This window comes from Leptonychotes weddellii, chromosome 7 (assembly GCF_054177405.1).
Source record: "Leptonychotes weddellii isolate Sample4059 chromosome 7, ASM5417740v2, whole genome shotgun sequence".
Lineage (NCBI taxonomy): Eukaryota > Metazoa > Chordata > Mammalia > Carnivora > Phocidae > Leptonychotes > Leptonychotes weddellii.
In genome coordinates, this window is record NC_138375.1 from 102,599,927 (window position 1) to 102,615,694 (window position 15,768).

The 15,768-nt window shown below is 42.7% G+C and overlaps 1 long non-coding RNA gene across 1 annotated transcript in view; it reads right to left on the reverse strand.

Moving 5' to 3' along the window:
- Window positions 1–14,841: 14,841 nt before the first annotated feature.
- LOC145722718 (uncharacterized) overlaps window positions 14,842–15,768 on the reverse strand; it is an 83,358-nt gene continuing 82,431 nt past the window's right edge. The window contains exon 3 of the long non-coding RNA XR_014147192.1: window positions 14,842–14,995. This is a non-coding gene — a long non-coding RNA (uncharacterized LOC145722718). The remainder of the gene's footprint in view (window positions 14,996–15,768) is intronic.

A 15,768-nucleotide genomic window follows, 5' to 3' on the forward strand; every position in this document is an offset into this window, starting at 1 on the left:
CAAACTGAGGGTTCTAGAGGGGAGGGGCGTGGGAGGATGGGTTAGCCTGGTGATGGGTATTAAAGAGGGCATGTACTGAATGGAGCACTGGATGTTATATGCAAACAATGAATCATGGAACACTACATCAAAAAAAAAAAAAGGAATAGCATGGAGGACATTAGAAGAAGAAAGAGGAAAATGAAGGGGGTAAATCAGAGGGGGAGACGAACCATAGGAGACTATGGACTCTGAAAAAAAACAAAGGGTTTTAGAGGGGAAGGGGGTGGGGGAATGGGTTAGCCCAGTGATGGATATTAAAGAGGGGACGTTCCCGCATGGAGCACTGGGTGTTATATGCAAATAATGAATCAGGGAACACTACATCAAAAACTAATGATGTACTGTATGGTGACTCACATAGCAAAATCAAATCAAATCAAATTAAAAAAAAAAAAAGAAATGCCCTCAAGAGGAAAGTGCTTTAACAACAACTACTGGCCCAGAAGACTTTTGTCTCTACAACCAGAGCTGGGGAAACGTACAGATCAAGCATCCTAGTGACTGTCACCATAGACAGCAGAGCTACCATGAAACCCTCAGTACACTTTAGGAAACTCTAACATACACAACAACACTTGAATGTATTTAGTCAATGAGTATTACATAAGCAGGTTCTACGTAGGTCCTAGCACTGAGCCAGGTGGAGAGAGACCAAGGAGGAGTTACAGCCTGTATCACTAAGAGATTTATAATCTAGATAAAGAATAGAGTAAACTGGGGATTCTCAAAGTGCCATTCCAAAACCAGCAGCACCAGATGGAAACCTGTGAGAAGTGCAAATTCCCAGGCTCTAGCCCTACTGAATCAGAAACTCTGGGAGGGCAGGTGGTGGCAGCTACTTGTGTGGTAATAAGCTCTCTGATAATTCTAATGCATGTTAAAGTTTGAAAGCCATGCAAGAAGTTAAAAATAATCCTACAAGTGCACAGTCCCTGGTAGAAGCCAGGGTGGGGGTCAGTACTCGCTTTATGTGCACTCTAGCTCAGGTCTCAAGAGGCAGTTCTCTGGTCTTCCCTCAGCCACCAGGCCCTTCCCTCACATTTCACAGCCTCAGGATTTTGCCACCTTAAGAGTACTACTTAAGCTTAAGAGTACTACTCAGAGTGTTCTGTATTCATGCAAGTTTTATTTTTGCCACCTGTTACATCCTCAAGCCAGCCCTGGGTATATGACACAGGATGGCAGGACCAGAGGTCCCCAGGCGAGGTTCTTCCTTTATTGTTGTGGAGGGCGCCCATGACCACACACCTGACTTCTGACAGCACAGGAGCAGAGAACAAGCAGCTGGAAGTTTCTCTCCTTGGTGACAGACCCTAGCCAGCCTTTACAAAACTGTTCCCAACTTCTATTTCCATTAATGACAGACTGGGTCATTCAAACCAACTTCTTCTGCTAAGAACAACTTCTAAAAGCTAGATGAATTATACAAAAGTATTTTCATAAAAGAATCAAATAGCTCACAAGAGAGTGAAGAATTACATGGCCAGGGTCTAGTTAAAAAATGGAAATTCAGAGAAATGGGCCCCACCTCTGGCCCTGACTTTGCCCTGAAGAGATAAAGAGCAAAGCAGTTACTTTCAACAGCTCATGAGGAGAGAAGAGCGAAAGACAGAGCCCAGGCCCTGCCACAAGGGGGCTCCAGTGAGCCACTCAGTGCTGGCGTTGGCATTCTGAGAGCAGCACTCTAGAATAAGGGAAAACTACAATTAAACCTGCTCTGGGGGATGGGGGTGCCTGGGTGGCTCAGTCCGTTGAGCATCCAACTCCTGATTTCAGCTCAGGTCATGATCTCAGGGTCATGAGATCAAGTCCCGTGTCAGGCTCTGCACTCAGCAGGGAGTCCACTTGAGATTCTCTCCCTCTCCCTCTTTCCCTCTCCCCACTTGCACACATGTGCATGCTCTCTCTCTCTAAAATAAATAAATAAACATTAAAGAAAAAAAAAAAACTTGCTCTCAGTTGCAGCCAGATTGAAAGTTGTTAGAGTGGCCCAAAAGTCTCAAACCCTGCAATTACCATAATCCTGGACTGCACTTGCAGTTACCACCTAGCAGAAGCAAAAGAAAATCCTCTCTGGGGAAAGATATCATTCTAGGCCTCAAATTATTTCTGTAAGTAATGTTTTCAAATATAAAGTCTAACACACAATCAAATATAACCAGGCCTCAAGGAGACAGGGCAATATGAACAATAACAGCACGATAACAATAGGAATGAACACACAGGTAGTCCAAATAATAAATTACCAGATAAAAAGTATAAAACTACTATGATCAATGTGATCGAAGAGAAAAAAACAAAACCGAACAATTTTGGCAGGAACTTGGAGAAGAGAAAACGTAACATTGCAGATTTGAAAAGGACATCAGCTGAAATTCAAAACTTAAAAATACAGTAACTGAAACTTGGCTTACCAGCAGATTAGAGAAAGCTGAATAAGGAATTAATGAGCTGGAAGTTATGTCAGAAGAAACCATGAAACACAGATTAAAGGAATGGAATATAGAAAGGAGTGAAGAAAAGATATAAAGGCCACAGCGAGAAGATCAAACTTGTTTAGTTGGAGACCCAGAAGAAGAGGAGAGAGAATGGCCCAGAAACAGATATGACGCAGGTGACTGTGCACAGACTGTGACTGTGACTTTCATGGGCTCCTGGAAGTGATCTTATACTCTACCACTTAGGGATAGACAGGGTGCCTTTGTGGGGGGCAGAGTGTTTATAGAGGGACCATCACATTTATCCATTTCAAATAAATGCTTTTCAACCAGTACAATTGAAATGCTTTTCAACCAATACAATCGAAATGCTTCAAATATTTAAATCATTCCCTCATGCATGCTTACTTCAAAGAACAAATTCAGTTTTGTTGGTGGCGAGTTACATTATCCAAAAAGAAACACTCTAGTTTGGGAGAAAGGTTCTGAGGTGTTGATGAGAATGGAGGTTGGCATCCGAGGGGGTACGTCCAAGGCAGTTAGGCAGGCGTGCCTGAGGGGAAAGAGGCCAACAACACAGCCCATCTACTGTGCCCTGAGCGAGACACCTGGGACTCACTGCTGGACCTGGTCAGAGAGGGCCCTGCAGCAGAATCTGAAAGAACTGCTTTCAGGAAGGGGACAGCAGGTGCTCTGGTGCACCCGGGATGGCGGACAGCTCAGAACTGTCAGCGTGCAAGCTCAAGTGCAGCAGGGAACATAACTTGGCATTTGCTCAGTCAGGTCTTCAGGGCATAGAGAGCAGCTGGTAACTTGGGAACAGCAAACAAAGAGCCCCGGACACAGCCGTCCAGAGGCAGCAGGGTGGTGGCCGATGTGAATAAGTGCCCTCCTGCATCTGCAGCGGTCACGCAACCCTGAGAACTGCATTAGCTCCATTCGCTTTGCTCCTTTAGAACTTGAGAGCTGCTGAGGCTACAGTACGCAGGTGAAGTACTTTGGAATCACCACCAAAAAAAAAAAAAAAAAGAAGGAGATCCGAGTGAATTATCTCAGTGTCGTTTATTCACTGTGGTTTCCGACTCTGTAGGTGTACAGGGAGCCAAACATCAGTTGTTCATCTGACCGATTTTCCCCCGACGATTGAATGGGACCTTTCAACACAGAAATACCACACAGCCTTTGTTTTGTGCTCAAGTCAAAACCCTTGCTGTGAAAAAGCAACTCCTAAACAAAACAGAAGCCAGTGGAGAAACGGGATTCACAATGTAAACAAATTTCTCACCCCGGTTTTTCGTTGTATCTTAGGGAAAATACAATGTAAACATGAGGCCAAGTTCTGATGAAATATAGTAAAATGGCCATTTTCGGAGTGTTAACGCTATAGATGTCAGCTTTCGGCTGATGACTCAATAAGGATGATTCAGTTGTTTAAAACATCTTACTAAGATGTTCCTCTTGGAGAACATGTCACAACCTAAAATGTCACCAGAAATAAGATGATCTACACTAATTGAAAGAAATAGTGTCCTTGGTCTGAGAGAAAATTTAGAATTTCTAAAGGAAAAGGTGCATGTACTGAATGCATCCTTTTTGTTTCTTAGTTTTGACAAAAGAGTTTATTTTAGATCTAAACATACCCCTGACGTACTGTGAGCTTAAAATTTTCTGTATATTTTAACTAGAAAGAGAAACTAACCAGAAATAAAGAAGATAAACACATTGACCCAGTAGATTCTCATTTTCTAAGCAAAACTACAGGTAAACTGCAAAATGGCAGAAAAAGCAAAAAGCATGCAATGTTTGCAGTTCCAACTCACCTAAATAAGTACTGGTGAGAGAAGGAAAGTCTTGCCATCTACTGAGATGAGCAGGGGCAGGTAGCTCAAAATCCTGCCCTTATTTCCAGCTTGGCTACCATACCAGGGACACAAACAACCTTCGACAGAAAGAGCCGACTGTCAGTTGGGACTGACGGCCTTTGGCTCACACTTTAATAATAGCGATGTTTTGTTCTAAGAGGTCGACGTGTACTAACGCATTTCATCTTCCCAATGATTCTATGAGGTAGGCACTGTCACTGCCCTATTCCATCTGCAGGTGAGGGGACTGAGGCACAGAGATTGCACCCTGCCACAGTCATGCGATGGTGGGCCCAGGACTGGAGAGTGCCGGCTTTCAAAGTCCTCCAGAGTGGCACTTCCCAAGGTACTGGCCATACAGCGGCCCCGGGGGGAGAACTGCTGCAGAACCCATTCAGGTAGCAATAGAAAGTAAGTCTTCTGAAATGTGTAGAGAAATTTGACAGAGTAGTGTCATATCTGTTAAAACTGTGAGGGACTAGGAATTTTTTAAAAACTGGTCCTCCCCCCCCCCCGCCTCCAGAGGGTATGAGGAATACTGATCTGTAGCTCAGAAGGCACCCCAAGTTCAGTGCTGATGAGAAGGAGCCCGACTCCCCATCTGTCTTCATCTGGGAATCATCACTGTTAGTGGCACAGCAGGTGTCCTGGGGAGGAGCCACCTGCCTCCTGAGAGTGAGAGAAGACAGGGTCAGGGGAGCTGGGAGTGCATGGGTACAGAGCTGGCCATTTCCAGAGTTCTCTTTGGTGAGCCCAGAACTTTCCCCCTGCAGCGTGTAAAATTAGCAAGAAACTGTGCTGCCTTCAGCACCTTGCAGAGACCTCATTAGAAATGTAGCATTACGAGTGATCCTGAATAAAGTCATCTAATGCCTCTGCTTTCCCTTGGGGAAAGAACTATAAGGGGACAGGGTACCATGTTCCCTAGGAACAATAACACTGTGGCACCTCCACACCCATTTCTTTGGTCCATCTGATCCCAAAACCCCTCTCCCAGTAAACTCTGTACTCCTTCCCCCTTGTAAAACAGGACACAAATGCACCAACCCCTCTCCTCACTCTAGAAATAAAGAAGAAGCATGGGAAAGGACCCTCAATATCTGAAGCAAGACAGGCTTAACTTGAAGCCCAAGATGGGGATGGAAAAGGCCCCTGCCCCTCAAGGGAGGGATGAAGAGGACAGTGCAGGACACGCTGATCAGCTCTTCTCAGGCTCGCTCAGCTCCGATTTCTTGGAAAGCCTATCCCAAACAAACTAAAATGGAGCTTTTGTATCTCCGAAGCCACAGTTGACCACAAAACCTAACATTTACAAAGAAACTAAACGATACAATGGAGGAGGCTTCAGCTGAGGTACTCTGGACCACAGGGCACATCTTTCTGGTGGAGGAGATGGATGCTGTGTGAAGGGAGTTTCGGGGAGGAGTTGCCTGAGGCCGAGTACATGAAGAAGTGGGTTGTTGTGGTTCACGGAAAGCAAAAGAGAGAAAACCCAGGGAGGTCGCTCACCGTGTACAAACTAAAATCTCACTGAGTCTACTGCTGTCTTTAAGAGATGTGGATTGAGGGCGCCTGGGTGGCTCAGTTGGTTAGGCGACTGCCTTCGGCTCAGGTCATGATCCTGGAGTCCCGGGATCGAGTCCCACATCGGGCTCCCTGTTTGGCAGGGAGTCTGCTTCTCCCTCTGACCCTCCCCCTCTCATGTGCTCTCTCTCTCTCTCTCTCACTCTCTCTCTCTCAAATAAATAAATAAAATCTTTAAAAAAAAAAAAAAGAGATGTGGATTGAGAGGAAAATTCCCACCACTCCTGCTTGAGAGAAGAGGCGATGGCAATATTATTATTAAGGCTTAGGGCTTTTATAGTTTACAAAGTATGTTTGCACATGTGATCTCATTTAATCCTAGTCCTCATCCCAGGTAATAAACAGCAGTTTTTATAATCCCCTTTGGAAAGTAATAATTAATAAAGATGAAGCAATTCAAGATATTTTGCCCAGATCACACCACCATGCATCAGCTACTTAATACCGTGCCACTCATTTCTTGGTTCATATGTCCTAGGAGGTTTCATTTTATCAGCTACTATCAGGTCACTGAGATTTAGACAACAAATAATGATATTAATGTTACCTAACCAAGTGCCCATTACTATACTTACTGGAACAGTATGTGTGTGTGTGTGGCATATAATCTTCCTGGCAATTTTTTAGTGGATCTGAATTCCAAATAGACTCATGAAGACCTTTACATCAGCATATTTGTGCTGAAGTTTTGGTGAATAAATGAATGAGTGAATGAATGACAGTCAGTTAGAAGGAATACTTGCAACATTCTAGCCAATGTTCCTACCCCGGGGAGCTAACCAGAACCACTTGGAGTAGGTTGAATTCCCACTCTCCCTGTCCCCACCAGCCACACACATGCCAGGGGCCCACCTCTGGAGACTGTGATTCTGTGGGAGAGGATGTGGCCTGAGGATCTACATGCTTCAAACCAGACCCAGAAGTGCACGCTCCTGATGAAGAAACACCTTCCAGGCTAACTCCTTCCTTTACAAATGAGGAAATCGAGGTTATGTGACCTGTTCAAGGTCACACAGCTCATGGAAGAGAACATCATAACCCAACACTCCTGGCTCTGGTGGAGCCTCCACTAGGAGTACTTATCAGAAAACATCATATGGTACCAAGGCCCCTATGAGTGCTAACAGAAAACCTCCACCCTTTCACCAAAAATAACCAAATTAAGGCCACTTAAATAATCAAAATGCAGCACATTTTGCATCAAAATGCAGCACACTTTTTTTCTCCTGCTTGGATGGACTATGGAGAGTTCTAGTTAAGAAGATAACCTGGGTAACAACTCCCAGAGTTAGCAGAGGAAACAGACTTAGGTGATACAGAATAAAATACCTAGCCATATACCATTTAGCTTTTGGCTCTACAGAATGTCCCTCAGCATAGTGCAAACTGTCAGGGTCATCCCTGAGCATGGACACACCTGACCTGATCTCCCCGAGTCCTGTGTGAGGGCCTCAGTTGACTCTGTACTGAGAGGCCTCCACTTCCTCATTCCTCACGAAGCAGGCAATGAATGACTCAGCGGCTTCTCTCTGGGAGAGCTAGTGTGTCCTTGGAGGACCAGTGTGAGGAGCCTCTGGGAAAGGAACTAGGAGGGTTCCCTGGGAGGGCCCCAGTGTGTGGAAACACCACAGGTGTCAACTACCATGTGGGACTGTGCTTCTTGAAAGCATATGGGGAGAGCGGGATAATGTGGAGGGAAACATTGAAAAGATTGAAACTGTCATTCAGGAAAGAGTGGTTCTGACATCAGGGCCACCTTCTTTAGAAGATATTTAACAAACACATCACATTTCTAAGAAAACAGTCTTTTTTGCAGACCCTCCTCCGAACAGTGGTCTGCTGCCCCCTCGTGTTCATTTTCTTTTATTAAAAATGTTGAACAAATCCTTATAATAATCCTTATTAACTTTTCATTTTCCTTTCCTTCCCAGTCTTTCCAAAGAAAACTATCCCTTGAATGTCACTGAAATAGCCAAATTAAATCACAATTAAGTTACAATAAAGAAAAGGGTCTTCTTACCACATACACGACAGTTGCTTAGAACAGAAACCTGATTTCTGCTTCTCCTCCAGTTGTCACTCACCAACCAGTGCCATCAACAGGTTAGGAAGGACTCCAAAGGACCACATGCCAAAGCCAGAACCACAAAAGTCACAACCATGTCACTTCCACATGGTCTCTTTAAGGAGAGGTTAATTCTCTGCCTGAGAAAAGCCATGAGCTACCCCAGTGCTTCCCAAATCAGGCTGGGCATCTGCGGAGCAGTGTTTAGACTCCTGGGCCTCACCCCCCGGACTTCTGAGTAAGTAGAGATGGGACGCTGGGTTTTTTAAAACTCCCCAAAGAATTCCACTATGCTTTCAGATTTGAGAACCACTGAACTACTACATGAGCGAGGACTGACGTGTATAAAAAAGACCTAAAGGACAGAATTTAAAAAAAAAAAAAAAGTCAAGTTTTTTGCTAGCAGAGAAGGTGTGTGCAAGGATGCACACGGGAGTTTAGGATTTTGTCTAGGGCCAAGAAGGGGCCCCACCAGGGTGATACTGGGATCTGGGAACAGGCACCCGAGGTGAAAGGAGCCCCATTACTCATCCACCCCGTTCCCTCTGTGCTCCTCTGCTCCACAGCCAGGCAGGCAGCACGTCCTGCTCCTTCTTCCTTGTCAAGCTCTCCAAAATGCAGCCCTTCCCTGTCTACAGTTCCCACTTTAATTCTGGTAATGAGGAAGGGGCAAGGGCAAAAGGGAAGGGGGCCTTTTCTAAAACATTCCCCTTATAAAACCATTTACTTAAAGATATCCTGCTGGTTTTGTGTTTCATGTTTCCTGGGATGCTTTCCACAGATTCACACCGGGCCCCTCTTTCAGGAATCCTCCAAAAAGTAAAGGGACAGAGACACTTGGTTTACTGTGGCCAACTTAGCACTCGTGTTATCTCCTCAATCTTTTCGGGACTTCACTAAAGTAATAGGAAATGCATATGAGACCTATAAGACCACAGTGACAAATTTACAGGGGTAGATACAACAGCAGATGACCTGCTGGAAGGAAGAAAGTAAAGAAATATAGGAAAAGTTCCAAGAATTGAAAAGGCCTCCTCAATGCCTAGAAGAATAAATGAAGGAAGACCTACACAAAGTAGTATCTTCACAAAATTCCATGGTCCTAGAAATAAACAAAGATAAAAGCAGATCACATACAAAGAATCAGGAATCGGAATGACTTCAGACTTCTCAACCAGAGACACTGAAAAGCAATGGAGAAATTCTGCAAGGAAAAGATTACTAACCTGGAAATACATATTGGGCCAAAGTATAGATCAAGAAGTAAGACATGTTCAGACTTGCAAGGAATTCAAAATATTAAATGTGCACCCTCTCTTGGGAAGAAGGTTCTGGAAGATGTGTTCCAGAAAATGAGGGAATAAACCCAGAAAAGGAAAATGTGTTAAACGATAAACTGAGGCACATGAAAATTTTTAAGAGTTAGAGCCAAAATTAATCTGATCAGTCAGCGTCAAACCAGAGGTGGTTAGGAGTGCTCCCCCAACAGGAGCAAGAGAAAGACTTAGAGAAGGTGTGGAAGCAAAGAAAGGAAATCATATAACTGGCTATAGCTTAAAGGCTAGTTGGCTATCCATGAGTGGTTGTCTCTAGTGTTTCAATTTTGTAACCTTGAGGCATTTCCAGGCTTAGATTTCGGTTTGCTTGCATAGGCCACCACAGCATTAGAACCTCTTCAGTCTAGTGGCCTTCCTGTTTAATTAATTTAACGCACGGGACCCAGGCAAAAGGAGCTCCAACAGAGTTAAGGGGTAAAGGCAAGATGGAGGACAGGAGCTCTGCACAGGCTCAGAGCACAAGCAGTTCAGCTTAGAAGAGCAGGGAAGACAGAGAATGGGGAAAAGATATGTTTGGTAATCTGGAAAATATCATTGGCAGTTGACAAATCTGATGCTGTGCATGCAAAATCAGTGCCAAAAGCATAAAAAACTAAACCAATGAAAAAGTAAGACAATTAAAGCCAGGTTAATTGGCCAAATATTACATAAGAAAGAAAAATTACTCCAATATTAAGCTCAGCAATGAAGGATATGGTCTACAAAATGCCCATTGTTATGTTCATATCAGGAGGTCGAAGATGGGAATGGGGAGTACAAGCAACAAACCATCTACCATAATATAAAGCCAGTAGCTAATGTCTCAGATTGATAAATTCAGAAATATGACTTAATTAATTGCCTCTGAGAGACAGAGGTGAGAGGGAGACTGTTCTCTGAATTCCTATTAGAAGCTTTTGAATTTTGAGCCATATGGATATATTGCTTTTCTGGAATTATTCTATTTGTTAAAGATGCATCAAATGGATTTCCTCTGGAAGGACAGTCAATGAACTGCTCACGGTGGTTGCCACTAATGAAGGGAAATGGGGGTCTGGGGAAGCAAGAGGGAAATAAAAATATTTTTCACTAAGCATCCTTCTGTACTTTTTTACTTTGAGGTTGTATTATTAAAAAGATACATGATTTTTTTCCAAGGCAAAAGAAACAGGAATTGAAAATGGTTGTCCCTGGGTAGTAGAATTGGCAACAATGAAGGGGTGGAGAGAGTAGGGATATTTTGTATCATTTTCTATTTTTATATACAAAAAGATTTGTTGTTAATGTTTTAGTATTATATTTTTAACAATATGCATATGTTATTCTATGTATAAATTTTTAATAATGTTAATGAAAGCTGTGGTGTTGCTTCTTGGACACCAAAGTTTAAAAACACTATATAGGCTGCTCCATTAGGCAGGCAAAGGTGATCCTGACCGACATTCTGTAGTCAGGGAGTTTCCCAATCATGGAAAGTTCTTTGGCCCCCTCTGCTGGTAAGTGATACCCTTGGCAACGAGTATGAAAGCACTTGCATGTCTTTGCTGAGAACCTCCTGTAAGCTAACGAATTCATTAGCTGAGTAGCTTCGTTTCTATTAAAAATCCCATTAAATTATCCGAGTATGTTCTACATTCACTGGCGATGTCACAGAAGGAAATATTCCCATTTCACACTTTTCTGTGAATTCCAAAGAACTTTTTTCCCCTCAGCCATTATTTTCACATATTCAAATAAAATCTTGGGGTGCCTGGCTGCTCAGTTAGTAGAGCATATGACTCTTGATCTCAGGATCATGAGTTTGAGTCCCACGTTAGGGGTAGAATTTACTTAAAAAAATTTAAAATAAATAAAATCTTTTCTGGTGCTCAAAGATGCTTTTTTCTCATGCTAGATCTGCAAGAGAAGACCAAATCATAAATTTAAAGATTTTTTTCATCCTTGCAGCTAAGTTCCAGATGCCATATGGACAGAAACAAGTTCTCTAAAGACTCATTAGTCTTTGCTGTCTGAGGGGACTTTCTCCACCTACTGCCTCAGACAGGAGGAATCCCTGGAGAGAGCCCAGACATGTAAAAGTCCACCTAACCTCATCCATATATGGAGAGAGAGTTAGCAAATACTTTTATGGATTTTCTTTATTTTTGATTACCTAAGTAATACATGCTGGCTTTAAAAATTAGGCCTTTTTTTTTAATTGTCACAGCATCTTTTAAAGGAAATTCCACAAAACTATTTTGAAACTGTTTTTTTTTTTTTTTAATTGCATACCCTGTGACCCAGCAGTTTCACTACTTAGTGACTCTCCCAGAGAAACAGGAACATGTATACAAGGCCACAAGAGTGGGAACTGTGGCACTGTGTGTAATATCTAAAAAAGGAGAACAATCTAACGACCCATCAGCAGGGGAATAGCTAAGCAGATGGTTGATTATCTGCACTACGGTTGATTCCTTAAGCTATTCAGCATTTTAAAAGAATAAGGTGGTTTACATGTGCTAACACGTGGGTATATGTATCCAAAAATACAGTGAAAGGAAAAAAGTATATTGCAGAAAGATCCAAAGGGCATGGTGTCACGTGTTCTTTCAAATACTATAAATTCTCTCCATGTACATATATAACCATGTAAATACACAGAAAATACCAGGAAGGACACATACTAAACAGATAACAAGGGAGAGGGAAGGGGAGAGAGCCAAGAGTGGTATTTAAAGGCGCCAGCTTACAAACATAAGGATTCGTTAATTACTTGAGTAATTAAAAATTGATAATTTTTAATTTAAAAAAATTGATAATCTTCTCTCCATCTCCATCCAATCCCACCTCCCCAGAAGTAATCAACCTTAAGAATCCTTCCATAACGTTCCCTGTGTTCATACAGAAATATACAAATACGCAGGCACATGCACCTTCTTTTTTTAATTTTCCAAAATAGGATCAGGCTACACATAATATTCTATAATTTCCTTTTTTCACTTAATAATATTTCAAAGATAAGGGGTGCCTGGGTGGCTCAGTCAGTTAAGCGTCTGCCTTCAGCTCAGGTCATGATCACAGGCTCCTTGCTTCTCCCTCTCCCTGCCCCTCCCCCTGCTTGTGATCTCTCTCTCTCTCTCTCTCTCTCTCTCTGACAAATAAATAAAATCTTTTTAAAAAAAAGTGCAATTCAAATGCCCCCCAGTTGCAGTCTTAATTCCCTTTTGCTATGTGAGGTAACAGTCACAGGTTCGTGGGATTAAGACGTGGACATCTTTGGAAGCTATTCTGCTGCTACCACAGAGAGTGTAAGCCTGGACCAGTCTGCACCAGGCTTCTCCACATCTGCACCCACACCCACTTCCAAAGGAGGAAGCTATCAACAAACAGGACAATAAGGGTAAACCTCAGGAGATAAGGCAGGGTGTGTATGGGAGAGAAAGAGAAGGAGGGGGGTGGGGGAGAGAGAGATGTCATTGTCCTGATGACAATGAGTTGCTGACTACTCTGGTTCTTCCTTACTATTGATCACATTCCTTTTCTGCTTGACAAGCTTGAGTTCAGTTTCTGTCACTTGCCACTAGCAGAATTCTGATTAATGAAACAGCCATTTATTCAGAGTCTACTATATGGCAAGGCACTGTGTGAAACACTTGCATTTTTCTATTCCTCATAACCATGCTACAAAATATTAGTTTTTGCATTTTAAAAATGAAGAGCTGGGGTGGCTCATTCGGTTAAGCTTCAGACTCTTGGTTTTGGCTCAGGTCGTGCTCTCAGGATCCTGGGATCAAGCCCCACTCGGGCTCTGCACTCATCGGGGAGTCTGCTTGAGGATTCTTTCTCCCTCTCCCTCTGCCCCTTACCCTGCTCATGTTCTCTCTCTCTCTCAAATAAATAAATAAACAAATCTTTAAAAATAAATAAATAAAGATAAAAATGAAGAACCTAAAGCTTTATGGATTGAAGTACCTTGCCCCAGGTAAGCCCCTAAAGCTCCAACCTAAGTCTGTCCGACAGATTTAAGCAGAGTTTATAGACAGAATTTGGAGTTTTCCTTCTGTGGGTCATTTCCTTCTGAAAGTCACCGCTAACATTCTGTCCTATGGTCCTTCACCCAGAAAGACAGGTTGTCCAGGGTGTTTTAACTGTTCCTAACTAGGTCCTGACTCAGGCTAGAAGTCATCAAAACCGGAAACTGAGTCAGTCTCATTCATTTCTCCCAAGGTCAACCCCCTTCCAGATTTTGCTGGCCAGTCTCTCTCCAGTGACCCCTTTCTGAACTCCAAATCTGTATGACTAACTGCTTTCTAGACATTACCGTTTGAATGCCTCAAATTCAACATCCAAAGTGGACACTCTTTTTCTCTCAAAATACACTCTTCCTTCTCAATTTATTTTCTTTTTAAAGATTTTATTTTTTTAAGTAATCTCTATATCCACTGTGGGGCTCAAACCCACAACCCCAAGATCAAGAGTCGCATTCTCTTCCAACTGAGCTAGCCAGGTGCCCCTCTCAATTTCTTTTCTTAAGGGATGACACAACCATCAAAGCTAAGCACAGAGCAGATAGCCTTGACCTCTTGACTCCTTTACCAACAAAATCCCAGTGACTCTCTCTCCTTAACATCTCAATTTCATTCCCACTACAATCACCTTAGTTCACTTATTTTCCATTCTTTGCCAGTATTATTGCAACACTCTTAACTGTCACCCTATTTCTCACTGTACACCCCTCCTAGCTTTTCTTTACACTGTGGCCAAAGTGATCATTCTAAAATATATGTATCTGCTCATATGACTTCTCTTCAGTAATTCCTCATTGCTTCCAGGACAACATCCCAGATATTTAGTCTGATCATCAAGATGTCTGTCTGCTACAGAGGCCTTTACCTATTCCTCCACACACATTCTTCTAATACTGCTCACACACTAGCCCCTGTTGAAATGCCCTTTCCTCCATCATCCAGCTAACATTTAATTATTAGTCAAAATGAGGAGAATTTTACATATTTGCAGAGAATTTTTGGACATGCCTTTATGCAAGTCACAGCATTCATAAAGCTATCTTGGTTTTAACATCACTCTTTCCTCACTAGGTGAAGAACTTTATGAAGGATGGGACTCCGTTTTCAATATCTGTGTTCCCAGAGCCCAGGACAGTGGCTGATATGTATTAAATTCTCCACAAGTACTTGTTGACATAATGAAACAACATATTTAAATTAAAGAAGGGTAGTCATATTGTAAATGTACTTTGGGTATGCCTCTCCCCTAGAGTTTTCCTTAGGCAAACAACTGTAATTCTTCCAACCTTTCCTTTTAATCACTTTGGTAAACATCCCCAAAAAGAAAACAAACAAACAAACAAACAACAACAACAAAAAACACTCCAGGTTCTTCACAATGAATTGAACTTGGACTGGGCATCCCTAAAGTAAGTATCTCACTTCTGGTTCTGTTCACTCCTGGTTCTTTCCAATGCACTGACCATCGGGGTAACTGAATGATCTAAAAGTATTTTTTTTTTTCCCCAAAGATTCCATCTATTTATTTGAGAGAGAGAGCATGAGAGGGGTGAGGGTCAGAGGGAGAAGCAGACTCCCTGCCGAGCAGGGAGCCCGATGTGGGACTCGATTCCGGGACTCCAGGATCATGACCTGAGCCGAAGGCAGTCGCTTAACCAACTGAGCCACCCAGGCGCCCAATCTAAAAGTATTTTTAACAACTTTCATAGTAAAAGGAACTCAATACACCTCATGTCATGTCATTAGATTTGCCAAATTCCTTAATAATAACTGGGAAAAGCACCCATGTTTTCTATTTATCTAAGAGTTGCCTATGAATAGGCAACTTTGGATAGAAACATGTGAACCTACAAATTCACAAAGTAAAAAGCTCATCTATTTTGGAAGAGACAGTAACAAGAAAAAATATAAAGAAAGATACAAAAATACTCTGGACATTCCTAATATGAAATAAATGTCTCTCTCAAAAGAAATGCATACCCATAAGGAAGTTAAATAGTGAAGAACTGAATCAAAGGCAAAGGTAGCATGAGAATACTACCAAAAAAAAAAAAGCAATTAAATATACACTCACCTCGGAGGGGGCGGAGCAAGATGGCGGAGGAGTAGGAGACCTGGATTTCGTCTCCTCTCAGGAATTCAGCTGGATAGGGATCGAACCATTCTGAACACCTACGAACTCAACAGGAGATCGAAGAAAAGAAGAGCAGCAACTCTCTGAACGGAAAAGTGACCACTTTCTGGAAGGTAGGACGTGCGGAGAAGTGAATCTGAGGTGATATTCAGGAGGATAGAAGGCGGGGGAGGGAGCCTCCATCCACTGCTTCTGGCAAGTGATAGAGCCACAGAGCACAAAATCGGAAAGTTTAGAAGTTGGCTCCGCTGAAGGACGTCACTCCAGTGGCTAAGCGGGGGGTGGAACCCTCTGGGACAGTGTGGTCTCAGGACCCTCGG